Source organism: Equus przewalskii, chromosome X (assembly GCF_037783145.1).
Source record: "Equus przewalskii isolate Varuska chromosome X, EquPr2, whole genome shotgun sequence".
NCBI lineage: Eukaryota > Metazoa > Chordata > Mammalia > Perissodactyla > Equidae > Equus > Equus przewalskii.
In genome coordinates this window covers 8,333,883-8,351,125 of record NC_091863.1, presented here as the reverse complement: position 1 = coordinate 8,351,125, position 17,243 = coordinate 8,333,883, and the positions used below count along the sequence as shown (strand labels likewise).

The following is a 17,243-nucleotide window of genomic DNA, read 5'->3' as shown; positions in this document are numbered from 1 at the left end:
CACAGACTATGATCAGATTTGTAATACATAATCCATGACAAAGTATATGAATCCAGGTGATAAAAAGAAGTACTATAAATCAATAGTAAAAAGACAAACAACTTAATATTTTTAATGGGACTCGAAAACACACTTCACAAGAGAAGATGATAGATGGCCAATGAGCACATGCAAAGATACTCAGCATTATTAGTCATCAGGAAATGCAAATTAAATTACAAGGAGAGACTACTACAAACCCAGTAAGATGGTTTAAATGAAAAGATTAGAATTAATAAGTGGTAGCTAGGGTGTGGAGCTACAGGAATTCTCAGTCATTGTTGGTGGAGGTGTAAAATGGTATGTAACATATTTGGAGAAGAGTTTGACACATCCTTATAAAGTTTCCATACTCTTACTCCTAGGTATTCCTTATAGGTAGATGTTCATAGGAATTTTATTCATGGTGGCTAAAAACTGGAAACAGATTTCCACCAGCAAGTGGATAATCAAATTGTGGTATATTCATACAATGTTATATTACTCAGCAATAAAAAGGAACAAACTACTGATACATGCAACAACATGAATGAATCTCAAAATCTGTATGTTGAGTGAACGAAGCCAGATGTGAAAGAGTACATATTGTATGGTTTTATTTATATCAATTTCTAGAACAAACAAAACTTCTATATTGAAGAAATCAACTAGTGGTGGCCTGGGGTTGGGGATGGAAAAACTGGAGGTAGATTTAACTGGAAAGGGCCATGAAGGAACTTTCTGGGACGATAGAAATGTTCCATATTGAGATGATGAGTACACAGATATTTTCCTTTGTCAAAATTCACTCAACTGTGCACTTAAGATCTTTGCATTTTACTGCCTGTACATTATGCCTCAATAGAAATTTCTTCCTCATGGATAACATACATTGTTTGTGTTTTCCCCATTCATAAGAAATTTTCCAGAATCTTTATAGGACAGTCTAGATTTTAGAATGTAAGCTAGATTTCTTTCAAAGGCTCCAAATAGAGCAACATCTTAAGAAATTATGGCAACTGTTCTAACACTGTTTTACTAATGTTTGCCTTCTATAAAAGAGGCAGAATGTAATGAAAATAAGTTAATGTTTTGCACATTTCTGTGGGCTGTAACAGCATGGAGAGCATGCAGGCGCGAGGTCATGTGAAAAAGAACAAACAGCATTCTTCGCAGCTCACCTATACTCAACAATGTAGTTTCACTGGCCTCACACACCGTGACAGCTTATGCCTGCGTTGTATCATGACAACCGTGCAGCTCTTAGTAGTCTGCTATGGGGCTGTGTGTCCAGGCGGCTGTGGCCCCCTAGGCCTCTACAGTAACCCCCTCAGACAATCCTAACAGGCCTCCCGGATTTTCAGCAGCGCATGGGGGCTCTCCATCAGTTGAAAAAAGACAGATTTCAGTCCCCTCTCCCTAGACTGTGGCATATATCCATGAACCGGGATTGGAGGACAACTCGAGAACATGCAAGGAGGGATGCTTACAGTGGTTTCTTCATTCTCCCAAACCTCTAATCTTATCCTTACTGGGTTCTGAACTGTGAAGTCTTGACCTCTGCCTACTTCATCTCTAACCCTTTGGCCCTGCTGTTTGAAGGAAATGCCAAGGAGTTTGAACCTCAGCTGCCACCTTGGCTTGGACCTTAATAGACCACCTGGCTCTGAGCATCCCACATTCCATCCTGCAGATTACAAACCCCAATCCAGGTACGGGGCCATCACTCATCCAGGTACGGGGCCATCACTCCACTATCACTGATCACTCTGGATGTGCTCCTGATGAAGGTTGAGAAATGATGTTTAACAAGTAGGAATATGTTGATGAGAAAGCTTAATATCTGAGAAAAGTTTAAAGAAGTCAAAGATTAGCAGGTTTACATTATCCCAAATTTGTAAATCAATTCTTCATATTTTGTAAATGTAGTTAGGAAAATCCCCACCTTATACAACACTTTAGGCAGGCAGCTCACACTGGAATTTTGATACATTGAAATCTTTTTTCCTCAATTTGGTGTTTTTTTAGGTATATATCTGAAGGGAAATTTTCTTTAAAATGTTGTAGTTCTACAGACATACTCATGGGATAATAATGGATTTTCGTAAATAAAGGACTGGATCAGGAAAATGACATGTTTTTCTGTTAACTGAGAAAAGTATTTTCTTTCAGATACATTTATTGACCCTGAGCTAACTTATTGTCTAAAAATAAAGAGGTCTTGTTTTGGTCTTCTACCCATCTATCTGAGTGGAGGACCTAACCTTAGTTTACAGCAAAACCCAAGTAGCACGTCTTCATAGACTGAAACAAAAAGAATAGTTTCTGCAAAATTAAGTATGCATCACACTTGAAAACACTGATGTCAAAGAGAAACATAGACACTCAAAGGAAACTCTTTTGTCTCAGGCTGAAATGCAACAGACTGAAGTTCAATCTATTATTTTTCACCCTAGTCACTGCACTGTTAAAATGGAAGATGTGGCTACTCAATTACAGCAGCTGAGGTGGAATATTGCATAGCTTGTAATCTCTGAAGCTTAAAAGAAAATCCGCTCACAAAAATTCAGAGATACATCAAAATGACAAGGGGAATCAAAGCACCTTCATTTTCAATTAACACAAGCCAGAGTTTTAGAAACCTGTAACGTCCTTATTCCCCTTTTCCTTACCTCTTCTAACATCTTCCAATTTGATCGTAAACATGTTGTGGAAACAGACTTGATGGGATATTTACAAAACAGATGTTTTCAAGAGATGCTAATAATATATTTAAATGTAAGATTTACCTTTCCAAAGGGACATAAATTACAACTGACAGACTACAAGGGACACAAGAATGCATTAAAATATATACCACAGAGCAGACAAAGTCACAGATGTTGTCTAGTTGGTATCTATTGAACACTCACTATAGGATAGAAAGTTCCTAAATTTCTCCTGAAGAATTAATCATCTTTCACTCTACCAAATTACGGACTATCTGTTCAGAAGATGACTCAAGAAGAAACGTATAATATTTCACCATACCCAGAACCAACAGGGGAAGAAACAAGAACGTTCAGGATACTATCTTCTTATGAATGACTAAGTGAAGGAGGAATCATATATGTGTATGTGTATACACATGTATGTACACACACCTTAATAATGAGGAAGTGCTTTTTCTTAACTTTGTTACAAATGAAATATGCTTGTGTCTTCCAATGGCGAATACCCTCAAAAGAAAACTGGTTTGTCAGTGGTACGGAGGTCTGACTGTTTTTGATACTTTGTTCTTCCTATTTCTTTCTTTCTTTGCTTCTCTGCCTGGACATACCTTTTTCATAACAAATACAGATTTTTGAGCTACACCTTCACCCAGCACATAGCAGTAAGACTTTTTCTGGTACCCCATCTTCAGTTTCTCTATCACCACTCTCTAAGTCAGTGGTTCTCAAACAGCAGTGACTCTGCCCTGCTAGGGACATTTGGCAATGTCTGGAGATATTTTGGATTGACACAACTGGAGAAGGGATGCTGCTGGCATCTAGTTGTTGGAGACTAGGGATGCTGCTAAATTTGCTACAATGCCTAGGCTAGCTCCCCATGACAAAGAACGATCCAGTCTAAAATGTGAATCGTGCTGAGATTGAGAAATCCTGCTCCAGAGTTAGGTATAACTAGTCAGGTATAACTAGTTAGATATAACTAGGCCTACTGTGTGACTGGCTCACTACTAAGCAATTTTATTTTGGGGTTTCAGATGCAGAGGGTTGAAGCAATCAGACTCCCTGGTTTACGGTACATTTTCATCATTAGACTCTACAAGATCTGATTTTGTTTTACTTATTTATTTTCCATCCTCATTCCCCTACTCCACCATTCTAATATATTTGATATGTATCCCTTTATTTGTACATGACATTGTATAGCATTTAGGGGTGTGTTTGGATACCTGTATTTTATGTTACATGTATGGCATTGGGCTCTAAACCCATATCAGTCTCTTTCTTTTTTCCCCACACAGCACCGTTTTTAAGATCTACCCATGTTGCTGTGTGCAAATCCAGTATGCTCCTTCTAATTGGTAAGAGATATCCCAGAGTATGCTTTCTTCACAGTTTACTAATAACCTCCCCCACTGCCACCAGTGGTGGCGTTTCCAACACTCTGCTACTATAAACGTCATGATGAACATCTTCAAAAATGTAACTTATGTATCTGTGTGAGAATTTCCCTGAGAAATATCCAGGAGAAAGATTACTCAGTATTATTTTAGATATTATCACAACTGATCTTCACAGCAATGATGTGAGATAGGCATCATTGTTTTCCATAGTAGAGAAGGGGAAACTGAAGCTTCAAGGGATCACAGAAATTGCCCAAGGTCACCCAGCAGAGTTGGATTTGAATGTCTATACTTTCTGAAGCTCACACCTCATTAACTCCTTAGAAGCCTCCAGATGCAGAAGACAATGAAGCCCAGAGCAGAACTGGCACTGACAGAAGGGTAACATGGAGGAACTTGTGTGAGTCTGTACTCACATTCTAGAATCTTCTGCCCTTCCCTAGATGAGGTATCTTCCTCTCCAGCTTTTCGTTATTCCCAAGATCTTCAGAAACAAATCTTACAGGGGCAGCTGGAACCATCACAGGGAGGATGAGGAAGACCTGATGGCCTGAGCTTCAAGCCCAAAGGAGACCTCCCAAAAAACTCGAAACCTCTCCTGGTGTTTGAATGTCTTCACCTTTCATTCTTTCCTTCATTTTCAATATTAATTAATCAGCTACTATGTGTAGCACACTTGTCAAGCAAAACCTATCATTCAAGGGATTGTGACCCTATCTGTGACTCCCACATCACAACCAGAGAGCACCCTGCTTGGACTGCTTTCTGAGCCACCACATACATTATCCTCAGGGAAACCTGCCAGGTGGCCGTGGCACCTAAAGATCAGAGGGGAGGGTTGGCAGCAGAGTTGGGACTAGCTTCTGTCTATGAGACCCCACTGCACAAGAGTGTGTTGGAGACCTCCTCCACATCAGATGGTCAGGGCTCGGGCAGTAGGGAGCCCTCAGAAAGCCTCCACACAGTACGGACAGGGGCGGTTGCGATTCCTGCGCCTGACTCGGCACAGCTGCCTGGTCCCAAAGCAACATGTTAAGTGAACAGGAAACTAAAGTTTCAAAAGTCATCTGTAGATGAAGGGAAGGTTGCCGACTTACCATTATTTTCACATATTTTCAGTTGAATCATGTTTAGAGGATTCACAACTGGATTTGGCTGTGACCTTTTGGACCCAGGTAGGCGTAAGCGGAGGAGGCGGCTAGTGGAAATAGCCCCGGCCCAGGGTCCGGATACCCAGGCCTGGGTCCAAGTGTTATTACCGAACCGCTGAGCAACTGCGAGCAGCTCAGCTTCTCTGGATCTCACTGAACTCCCTGGGAAAGAGGTGAGGTTTCAGATTATGTTCCACTGCACCTTAAGGGTCAGCGAAGGTCCCTCAAGAGCCCCTCAGAATGGGAGGGCGGCTGGGAATGAGAGCTCTAGCATCTGCCCACTTTGACCAATTTTATATACTGACATAGCATTGTAAAAAGGTTTCATCTTTATACAATAAAGGGTGCCAACACTAAAGAAAGATTTTGAAAAACGACTGATCACAATGCCTTTAAAACTCTGCTTAGTACTAGATATTCTGTTTCTATGACTCATTCCACTTCTTTTGACCTCAAAGCTCTAGCTTCCCTTTACTTTCCCTTCTCCTATAAAACAAAGAAATGGTAAGAAGAATTGTGTTAGCGTGGATAGGGCCAACTTCTCCATTAGGCACAATAAGCCCAGGGCCCACAGCCTGCAAGATGTTTAAAGGCCCACAAAAAGTATTTTCATTTTAATTTCTTTTAGAATCAGAAGAAAAAAAGAATAAAATAAAAACATATATATAACAACGACTCCAGTCTGGATTATATTTGTCTTTATGCCCAAACAGTAGTGAAATAAAATTTTTAGTAATTTTTTGTGGAGGATGGAGCCCATGATTCGGTACCACGGGCCCTGGGAGTGGGAAATACATGGTCTTTGGGAGACAGATCTGGGTTCAGATTCCTGCTTTTCCCTTATTAGCTACATGTTCTTTCTGTGTCTTGGTCTCTTTGTCAGCTAAACGGGGACACAGGCCCCTTCAGGAGCTGTTGGGGGCTTAAATGAGCACGTGTATGAAGCTCTGGCCCAGCAGGTGCTAAACTAATGGTGGTTCTCCTCTCTTCCCCTCCTCTTGGCACAAGCCCCTAGCCAGATTGCACGAGCAGACATTTTAGGGGGCACTTAGCCAAGGTTTGCTCCTTGACCTTGCCTCTAAATTTCTAAAATCTCCTGCCAGATAATTCAGCCATGCTTTGTTCTCTCTGTGTGAGGGATTAAATAGAAATCATATAATGATCTTATAATTACCTCCTGCTTCCCCACGGAAAAATCCCAATTTTGAATGAAATAAACTGAGGTAAATGAAGAAGCCACAGCCTGGACCTCACTCCTTCTCATTTTATCCCCAAGAGCTGAGAAGTAGCCAGATATGATGATAGAAATAGAAACTGACAGAATGTATGGCTTGATTGACATAAAAGATCTGTCCCTGGAAAGGTACGAATAAATCAAGTTTTCATATATTGGATTGTGCTTACCTTTCAGAAACACACAAAAACTTTTACACCTAAAGATGATTATTTGCTATTTTAATTAAAAAATAAGACTATAACATTAGCAAAAACTATTATAAGTTAAGAGCATGCTAAAAGCAGAATTGATAGGATGCTTACAACTATGGAAGTAGTCTGAAGAACTCTGTGCCTGAAAGTGAACTAGAATTCACTTTGGAAACTGTGCAGAATATGTGTGTATGTGTATTTGTGTGTGTGTATAGAGAGACAGATAAATAGGCAAACGCACACAACCAGTTAAAAGGAAATTAGGGTACAAGAGTAACCCAGGAGCCTACCACCCACCCCCAGCTGGGATCATGCTTTATGAAAGAAAGATGCTTCCATCCCTTCTCCCAGTGAGAGGGGCCTCACCTGAACTTAGCTTTCCATCGGCCCATCAGCTCCCTTGCTGAGACAGAAGGGGCCATAAGTTCCCATGGACTCCAAAGGCCTTGGGTCCTGGGTTGCTGGCATTTCCAGACAAGCCCTGCAAACATGCTTCACCCAAATCTAGACTTCCCAGCGCCAACTTTTGGATTATTCAACCCTTGACATGGTCACTGTCATGTTCTCCTATGAAAATGAAAATTCACGAGGGACAGAGTGACTCCACTAGGACATGGATCTCCAGTGCATATACAGCAAAAAACCCTGACTTCTGCACTCCTTTCTGTGGAATATTGGGAGGATGGGGTGCCCATGCCTCTTGTCTCTTGCCAACCCTGGTCTTATATAAGTCTACCCTTTCCCTATGGGACCTATGCCTTATCCCATACTGTGTAACATACGGTTAATCCCAAATCTTGATACATGACTCGTAGGCAGCCGGAGAAACCACCTGCATGACAGATGTAAGTTGTAATATTGGTGGTGATTATGTTTGGGTGGTGGGGCTGTAGGCAATGGCTATTTTCCTCTTTCTACTCTTCTGACTTTACGAATTTTCTACCTTTCCCTTAGAATGGAGGAGGGGATAGTTATTATCTAAAATGAACTTGAAACCACCCAAATGGCAGCCCCTCAAAAGAAACAAATCTACTTGGTGATTTGGTCTTGAATTAACTGCTGGTTCCTTTAAAGATGTAATCGATGAGATACTGATTTTAAAGGAATCTAATCTTTGCTCTCAATTTATCACCCGAGATGTTGCTAAAAGAGAAACTAGTCCATGTCTCTTTAGCTTAGGGGATGACAGTCTATGTTACAAAAGATTCTTTCTTAGAAAATGTCTTGTTGCATCTTTACAAAGTTACTCTCTCTTCAGGACTTTCAGGGAAAGCTATTCTTGTGAAAAATAATAAATCAAGCTAAATAAAATATGGCCTAACAAAGGATTTACACTTCCATTTACAAGAATGAATAGTGGCAGTAGATGAGTCAAAGTCACCTCATTTTAATTCATTGTCCTAACAAGGATGGTGATCTGGCTTCCCAGGCTGTATGAAATAAAATAAATGAAGTAGGAGAGAGATGGAGAGAAAAGGTTCAGGGGAGTAGACTGCAAGGCTGGCGGCGGTGAGCAGACACAAATAAATACCTGCCTGACTCAGAGGGTAAAAAAGAAGAGGTACTGAGATATTTGAAAAGGATATATAAAATATTTCAAACAAAATCTGTGAGATACTATTGGACCAGACAAGTAAAGAAATTGAGTTTTTTTATGAACAGCACATAGTAGGCACTTTACAAATGTTTGTTGTATGAATATTGAATGGATAAATAACACAGATGCCTGACAGGAATGCAGTGAAATGGCCACACAGATTTTGTTGGTGCCAGTAGAAACTGTATTTTCTTTTTGGCAAGTAATTTAGAAAAATGTATCAGGCCTGAAAAAGGCCCATAATTTTGGATTCAGCAATTATATCTTCAGGAGTCTGATCTAATAAAATAATCTTAAAGTCATAAAAAGCCTCACGCAAAAATATTTCTAACTGATAGGCTTTTAGCAGTAACACTGGAAACGAATCAAATTTCAAACAAAGAGGAATGGTTAAATAAACTCAGTGGAATGTCATACCACCGGTAACATATGATGTTCAGGACAACCTATAAAAATATAAGAAAATGCTCTAAATTCTTTAAATTTATCTATCAATCTATTTATCTATCCATCCACCCATCATCTACACAATATGTATATACATCTATACAAAAACATATATATGGTATGATTATAATTCAGAATTAAAAGAATTAAAAGAGTAACTAGACCAACAGTACCACCGAGTAATCAAATTGTTGTTGAAGGAAAGTTTCTCTTTATAGAAATACTCCAGCTAATAAATGAAGGTTGAATGAAAGGATAAGAATAACACTGAATTTGTTATCTTTGCTGAGTAACAAATTACCCTGGAACATAGAGGCTTAAGACAACAGTTTCTACGGGTCAAGAATTTAGGAGTGGTGGAGCTAGGGCTCAGGATCTTTCAGGAGGTGCAACCAAGATGCCAGTTGGGGCTACAGCCATTGAAGGCTTGACTTCTAAGCTCCCTCATGGGACTGTTAGCCGATGACCTTAGTTCCTCTCCAAGTGGTCCTCATGACATGGCTGCTGGCTTTGCTCAGAGCAAGTGGCCTGAGAGAGAGAGAGTCAGAAGCTACACTCTCAAGTGACATACCATCACTTCTCCCGTATTCTATTGGTCAGGACACCAACCCAGACACAATGCAGAAGGACCACACAAAGGCATGAATATGAGGCAGCAGGGAGCATTGGGGGCCATCTTAGAGACTGGCTACCAGGAACACCATTTTTCAAACCCCAGTGAATTAATAGATCTATTCTATAATCATCAACAGCAGCTGACATCACAACAACACAGACAACCAGACATGAAATACCACTAAAGTAACAACAGCAGCTATGAAATAGTCTTGTCAAAAAATTTGAACTTGAATCTGATTAAGCCTCCAGTTCTATCTACTAATGTACAGGAACTAGAGGGTACAAAAGAACATGTTAAACAATACCACGGAAATGCCTTTGGCAAAATCCAGACTGTGAGCAATTTTACAAGACAAAGAACTAATATCTTCAAAAAGTAAATGGCAAGAGGGTGAAAAAAGAGAGGGAGGGAGAAAACCTACAGATTAAAATGAGACTAATCAACAATTACAATGTTTGAACATTATTTCAATCCTGATCTGAAAAGATAAATTGCGAAAAAGAAGACTAAGCATATACATATAAATAAAGGAGAAACTTTAAAGTAGACAAATACAATATTCTTAAATCATTCATTTTAAGGGGGAGGATAATCCTACACATCCAGCGTCTTAAGAAAACATTATAGTAAGAACAAACATTGATTTATCCATGCAGTTAACAAATGCTTATTGATACCTAATATGACCAAGGCATGCAGTAATTATCCTGGACCAAAATAGAAAAGGTTATCTTATGCTTGATACCCGGTGTTCAAGGCAGCAAAATGCAAGCTGCATCTTTGAAAACTGGTATAAAAATGATTCAGCCTGATAATCTTAAATTTGACTTGGGCAGAAGATAGCAAATAAATTCTCATATCTTCTTCTCATTGCTTAATATTTTTAAAAAAAGATTGGCACCTGAACTAACAACTGTGGCCAATCTTTTTTTTTTCTTCTTCTTCTCCCCAAAGCCCTCCCAGTACATAGTTGTATATTCTAGTTGTGAGTGCCTCTGGTTGTGCTATGTGCGACGCCGCCTCAGCGTGACCTGATGAGCGGTGCCATTTCTGCGCCCAGGATCCGAACCTGCAAAACCCTGGGCTGCTGAAGCAGAGTGCGCGAATTTAATCACTCGGCCACAGGGCCAGCCCCTCATTGCTTAATTTTATAACAGATGTTTTTAAAACATTTCACCATTTTACCTTAATGATCAACATGCCTGCCCTAACTCTTCAAGCTTTTAGTGGCAAAGCAGATATATCTACTTTCTTTTGGTATGATTAGATATTCTTATTTCCATGGCATGTTTTAGACTGAGATATGATTCACATATCATAAAATTCATCCGTTTAAAGTGTACAATTCAGCAGTTTTTAGTATATGCACAAAGTTGTGCAACTATCACCACTATCTAATTGTAGAACAATTTCATCACCCCTATAAAGAAATCCTGTCCCCATTAGCACTCCCTCCCCAGAGCCCAACCCGCCCCACCCCCCACCTATGGCCTTCTCCTCACCCTAGGCAACCATTAACCTATTTTCTGTTTCTATGGATTTGCCTATTCTGGATACTTCACATAAGTGAAGTCATATAATCTGTATGTTCTTTAGTGTCTGGCTTCTTTCATATAGAATAACGTTTTCAAGATTTATCCATGTTGTAGCACATATCAGTACTTCATTCCTTTTTGTGGCCGAGTAATAGTCCATTGTATGGATACACCACATTTGTTCACTCTTCTTCAATTGATGAACATTTGCATTGTTTCCAATTTTTGGTTATTGTGAATAACGCTATGAACATTTGTGCCCAAGTTTTTGTATGGACACATATTTTTAATTCTCTTGGGGATATACCTAGAAGTGGAATTGCTGGGTCATATGGTAATCTGTGTTTAACTCTTTCAGTAATTTTGTGGTGCCTCACAGGAAAAGATTAGATTTGGTTCACTTGAATATAGAAAATCAGGGAAACAGGAAAGTATCCTTGGGGAAAGAATATCCTTAAAATTATTGTTTACAATGAGACATTAAAGATAAAACAATCAGTTTACAAGTATTGAACGGTCTATTGGAAGAATAATTTCTCAAAAATATATATTGTGACGTGTCCACGGAAAGCATATAGACGTTTCTATGAAGTAAACTAGGCTGAAAAGTGAATGGCACGTTGTACAGTATTCATTTTCCACCTGCCAAGGCCCAGATCCTTATGAGGTAGCAATTTACACAGTCATCTAGGAAATCGAAATGAAATAATTACCATTGCTACGTCTTCAAAAAACTCATTACTGGCACTTTCAAACTACTCTGTGCCTTCTAGAAAATAGAAGAAAAGAGGTACAGTAGTCTCCCCTTAGCCATGGGGGAAAAGTTCCAAGACCCCAGTGGATGCCTGAAACCTCAGATAGTCCTGAACTCTACATACACTATGTTTTTTTGTATACATACAGATCTATGATAAAGTTTAATTTATAAATTAGGCACAGGAAGAGATTAACAATGATAACTAATAATAAAATAGAATTATAACAATATAATGTAATAAAAGTCACCATAGATCTTAGCAGCCTCAGAGAAGATTTTTTTTCTTTCCTCATTAAGTGGAGAACTTTCACCTTTTCTCTTAAAGGAAGCACTTTATGGCTTCTCTTTGGCATATCCCAACTGCCAGCATCACTACTCTTGTGCTTTGGGGCCATTATTAACTAAAATAAGGGTTACTTGAACAAAATCACGGGCAACACTGCAACAGTTGATCTGATATCTGAGATGGCTACTAAGTGACTAAGGGGTGAGTAGTATGTACAGTGTGGATCTGCTGGACAAAGGGATGGTTTATGTTTCAGGCAGGACGGAGTAGGATGGCCCCGAGATTTCATCACGCTACTCAGAACGGCGCACAATTGAAAACTCAGGAATTATTTCTGGAATGTTCCATTTAATATTTTTGGATCGTGATTGGCCGTGGGTAACTGAAACCCTGGAAAGCAAAACTGCAGATAAGGGGGGACTACTGTATTTTGTTTCATAGTGGATCCTTGACTGTTCTCTCAAGCCTTGAGTCACCCACATCAGCCATCAGTCTCACAAGCATATTTAACGACTCAATTTCAGTATCTCTAAAGAAGATATTTCAACAGATGGCAGAAAAGGAAATAAGACAAGAATCAAAGGAGATAGCTCTGAAAGGAAGCTTAGAGAAACTAACCCAATGCATGGTAATTTCGTATGTATAAAAAAAGTGCCAGTCAGCTGGCTGGTGAATGAAATAGAATAAGGTCTGTGCGTCGCTGTGGATTGATTTTCCTCAAGGAAGCATAAAAGAAAAATAGTCCTTCTCAGAGACCCAGGCTCTGTGCAGGGTTCTAGAGGACTGATCCTGTCCAGTTGGAGGAGAGGAGCCAAACGTCAGGCTGAGTACTCAGAGTTGAAGAGAAAAATCATGAAATGAAAAGATAATACAAAGGAAACATCAATTTGAAAGGTCTCAGGAGGAAGGCAAAACCCACTTCCAAACAAAGGTTAGAAATGGATTCCATTTATTTTTATTTTTGAGACAGTTCCTGGAGAGACTTATGGTGAGCACACAAGCTGAGAAGAGGCGCTTTCTGTGGCAGGAGTGGGAGGAGCTCAGGCAATACCTGCTATTCTAGTGATGTCTAAATTTTCAATCTAAAGCACTTCACGCGTTGTCTGCGTGAAGCCACTGAATACCCAATGCTATTTGAATCAAACATGAGCTATACAGACAAGGATACACAAGAGAAGCTAAACAAACCCCTTCACACTTACAAAACAGGCACTTAGGAAAAGCAACTCTCCAGAGATGCCTGGGTCTCTCAACCCCCTCCGTGCACACATTAGGCACACACCTCTCTCCAAACCTCTGCTGTACTTCCCAGGGGACAGCAACCTGGAACTATGCCTGAAGCCCCTCCCTCTGCAGCTGGTGGGGGGGGGGTAGAAATGGGGTGACAGCCTGAATCAAGTGACAAGCCGGAAAATGTGACAACAGGACAACAAAAGACAGCATTTTGACATTAGCTCTTCTAGACTGGTAGTACCTGTCAGTTAGTACCTGAGAAAAGGAAGCCCAGCTAGCAGCAAGAGCTTTTCTATTCTGGTGTGTCATTTGCAGGTAGAAAACGAAGGATGTTAATTAAGAATGAAACTGCAGTGTAATATCTGAGAGTTGTAAAGGGCAATAATATGAATACAATTTTGAAAAACATTTAAAATATTTACTTTTTAATAGATTGCATATTGTTTAGCTTGCCTATTTTAATTTAAAAAGAAATACTTCTCTTTGGGTTTAATATAAGCCATATTATAGCAATGAGAAGAATGGCATATTTGATTTATATGAGGCACATACATAAATAGATGAAAAGAAGTATCTTTGGTGCTGAGGATGGAAATTATTTTCCCTGGGATCTCTTGTATTTTTAAATGGTATGCATACTGATGAAAAACTCTCCACAATTTCCACACCATATGGACATGTGTGGATGTGAAAAAAATCCAACAAACTGACTTCACAAAGCACTAATGTATCACGGATGAAATATGAGATGTTGAGGCTTTATAGAAAAGCGCAGAGGTCAAAAAAAAAAATCAGTCACTACAAAAAGTAGTCAAGAGGGTTTTGAAGTCATAACTTTGCTTTTGCTTCATTATTAAGAACACAAGAACTTAAATATTTGGAATCATGCAAACAAAAAGCTGGTAAATGAATTTGGAAAATAGCAGCTATCCCACTGTTTGCCTTTTGCTTACCAAATAGGATTTCACATTATCAAATATCCCTTCTCTGAGGTCATTAAGTGATTTTATAGACTCTAAAAGGCAATGGAAATCAAGAAAAGAGAAAGGATGCGCTGCCATGCATCACTCTCAAGTAATAAACAGATTCCACACATGTTGCTTGATGCTATTAGCATGGGGCGATGTTAATGATTCAAAAATAGGAAGTAGAAGCTCACTATGTGATCATTATTATACTAAGTTTAGTTTCAGATAGTCTACGAGGGTATTATTAGAATCTAAAATCTCCTTCCTACATAATTGTAAATCCCTTTAGAATGCAGGGAAAGCACTATTTCTCTTGACCAGAGAACAGCTAAATACAGCCCACAGGACATATCCTGCCCACCAAATCATTTTTGTAAAAAAAGTTGTATTGGAACCAAACCCTATCTATTCATTTACATATAGTCTGTGGCTGCTTTCACCCTATAATAGCAGAAGGTGAGTAGTTGCACAGAGACCGAATGGCCCACAAAGCCTAAATTATTATCTGGTCCTTTACCAACGATGCACTAGACATTTAATTATTTATCCTCACTGTCCCTATAGCACAATAAATACCAGATATGTAAAATTTTAACATCTAGTGTGTTATTTTTCTGAATGTAATTAATGGGATTTACATTAAGTTTGGGTAGATTGTCTCTACAAATGTGGCTGCCGAAGAGTCCTCCCCTCGCTGTGTTGCATTCTGCTCTCTCCATAAAGACATGGAGTTTGTTTTCTCTCCCCTGAATCTGGGGTGGCCGTGTGACCTGTTCTGACAGCAGAATATGGCAGAAGATGCCTGGTGGCTTCTGCTTTGCTCTTGGCACCCAGAGTCACCAGGTGGCAAGTCTGTCTCCTCTGCTGGAGAGAGAGGTCCCACCAGTCCCCAGACATAGCAGGCACTCCAGCTGTGGTGCCAGTCTTGAGTGAAGCCATCTTGGACGTCCCTGACCCAGCTAAGCTCCCAGCTGAATGCAGCCACAGGAGTGGCCACAGCCAACACCACGTGGTGAAGTGCCTAGCTCCGTCTAGGCAACTGACAGGGCGGTGAGAAGGAATCATTGTTGTTTTAAACCACCAACCTTTGTCATTACATAGCAATAAATGAGCTCAACTTAAGGTTTTTGATATTTCATTTAGTATTTCGAAACTTTCCTTAAGATATTTAAAAGTAGTTCTAAAACAAGCCAATTCCATCATCTTCTCATATCTTAAAAGCAAGAAACATCATTCTGTTCAGATGGCAGTGTGAGCAGGTTGGATGAAAAATGCCTCTCAAACTACAGGCAAGACGTGGAGAATCAGACTAAGAGAGCAGAATCATCTAGCAACAGCAATAAGACACAAAATATAAGCACACTCTAAACTCTAGAAAGATTTTTTTTAAATCCACCGTCTCAGTGTCAGGGGTTTCCGAATCTCATCTTTGAAGAAAGCATTTTTTCCCATTCTAACTTATCTTATTAAACAGAAAACAGGTCAGAAGAAAAAAAGACTTCACGGAAACCAAAAACATAGTAGTTGAATTTAAATCTGCTGATGAGAGGTAACTTGCAATTTGACTAGTGATAAAAGGATCAGAGTTGATAACTACTTCCAGAAAAAAACAGAAAACGCTTAAGGAGAGGAAGGCAATGAAAGAAAAATTTGATACAGACATGAGAATAAAAGTTCCCTTGGCGTCGCAGAAACGTGGAGCAGGGGATTCGCCTTTCGATGGCGCCTGGAAAAGAGGGCTCAGGCAAATTTAATTTAAACCTCAAAGAACAGAGAGACTTCAGCTAACCATTGAGACACACGTGCCTCAGAGAGGAGACTAAAAGAAAAAACTCCAAAATGATTATGGCAACTAGCTGTGGCGGTGGGAGGAGGGACGATTTTTTTCCATTCTTTATAATTGAGCTTTGATGCATCTGTGCCTTTTAGTTTTTAACTTGGTTTTATTTTGGGGGGCTGAAAATGTTAGTATTATGTGACTTTAAAAGAAATGGGGGTTGGTTGGCTTAATAATAATTACCTTAACATTTTTAGAAAATGATTTTTTAAGTAGTTTGAAGAAAATAGTTAAAGCATAAAAATAAATATATTAGAAAACAGAAAAATATAGCATTATTTATAAATCCAAGAGTAAATTTCTTGGGAAAAATGATAAATGTGATCACCTTTGACAAATATAATCAATAAAAAAGGAGGAAAACGGCTCCTAAATAAATCATGAGTGTTAAAATAGACCTTAACAACAGCTACTGAAAAATCCCTCTGAAAATGTAAAAAATAGGCAAGCATAATAGTTATATGTTTCAAAATCAAGATCAGTTTTGGAACTTTATCCGTAAAGGACTGGATGATACATGCTTTAGGCTTTGTGGGTCACACAGTCTCTGTCGCAACCGCTCGGTCTCCACTAGCATTTGCGAACCGCTGAATTTGAGAGTTAAATGTAAAAAGCACTAAAAGCCAAGGACGAATTAACTAACAATTGTACGGAAGAGGGCTTTCTAGAAGCATTTTCACACATAACCCATGAGAGTGTAAATCACAGTAATTCGTCCGGAAAGCAATTTGGCAAATGTATCAAGAACTTTAAAAATGTCTATACAGTTGGTACCTGTGGAGGAGGGAGCGCTGCTACCGGGCTGCTGCTAGGACCAGGGTTCTAGAGGAGGGGCTTTGAGAGCCAAGGCTGTGGCCTTTGAGGAAAGGGGCGCCTCGCGGGAGGCTGCTTCTGGAAGTGCTGATAGAAGGCGTAGGCTGCAACCAGCTGCCGCCGCCAGGGCGAGGTGCCATTGCATCCGGGACAGGAAAAGCTAGGCCGGTCAGGACGAAGCCTTCTCCCACCCTCTGTCTTCCCTCTCCAGTGCCCTCTGCTGGCAGAAACAGGAAGCAAGCGGGCATAGGAAAACGTGGTTTGCAGACTCCCGTTTTCAGAAAAACGGAGCACAGCAGAGAGTAGTGGATTTGGAGCGGCCAGATAATCACTGAAAAACTGGCAACACCTGAAACCCCTTTAGAATACTTCCCTCAGGTGTACAAAATACACTGGACATTTCCAAAACAGAGCCTCGATTCCAAAAATCTTAAAGGATAGAA

General features: G+C 39.7%; 1 protein-coding gene across 2 annotated transcripts in view; it reads right to left on the bottom strand.

Moving 5' to 3' along the window:
- The window catches only part of FRMPD4 (FERM and PDZ domain containing 4), a 797,725-nt gene extending 780,736 nt beyond the window's left edge, over window positions 1-16,989 (bottom strand). Inside the window, exon 1 of one of the 2 annotated variants that reach the window (XM_070604452.1) lies at window positions 16,762-16,989. The gene's annotated coding sequence lies outside the window, so the exon portion shown is untranslated. The remainder of the gene's footprint in view (window positions 1-16,761) is intronic. The other variant, XM_070604446.1, reaches the window with a different exon arrangement.
- Between the last annotated feature and the right edge of the window lie 254 nt (window positions 16,990-17,243).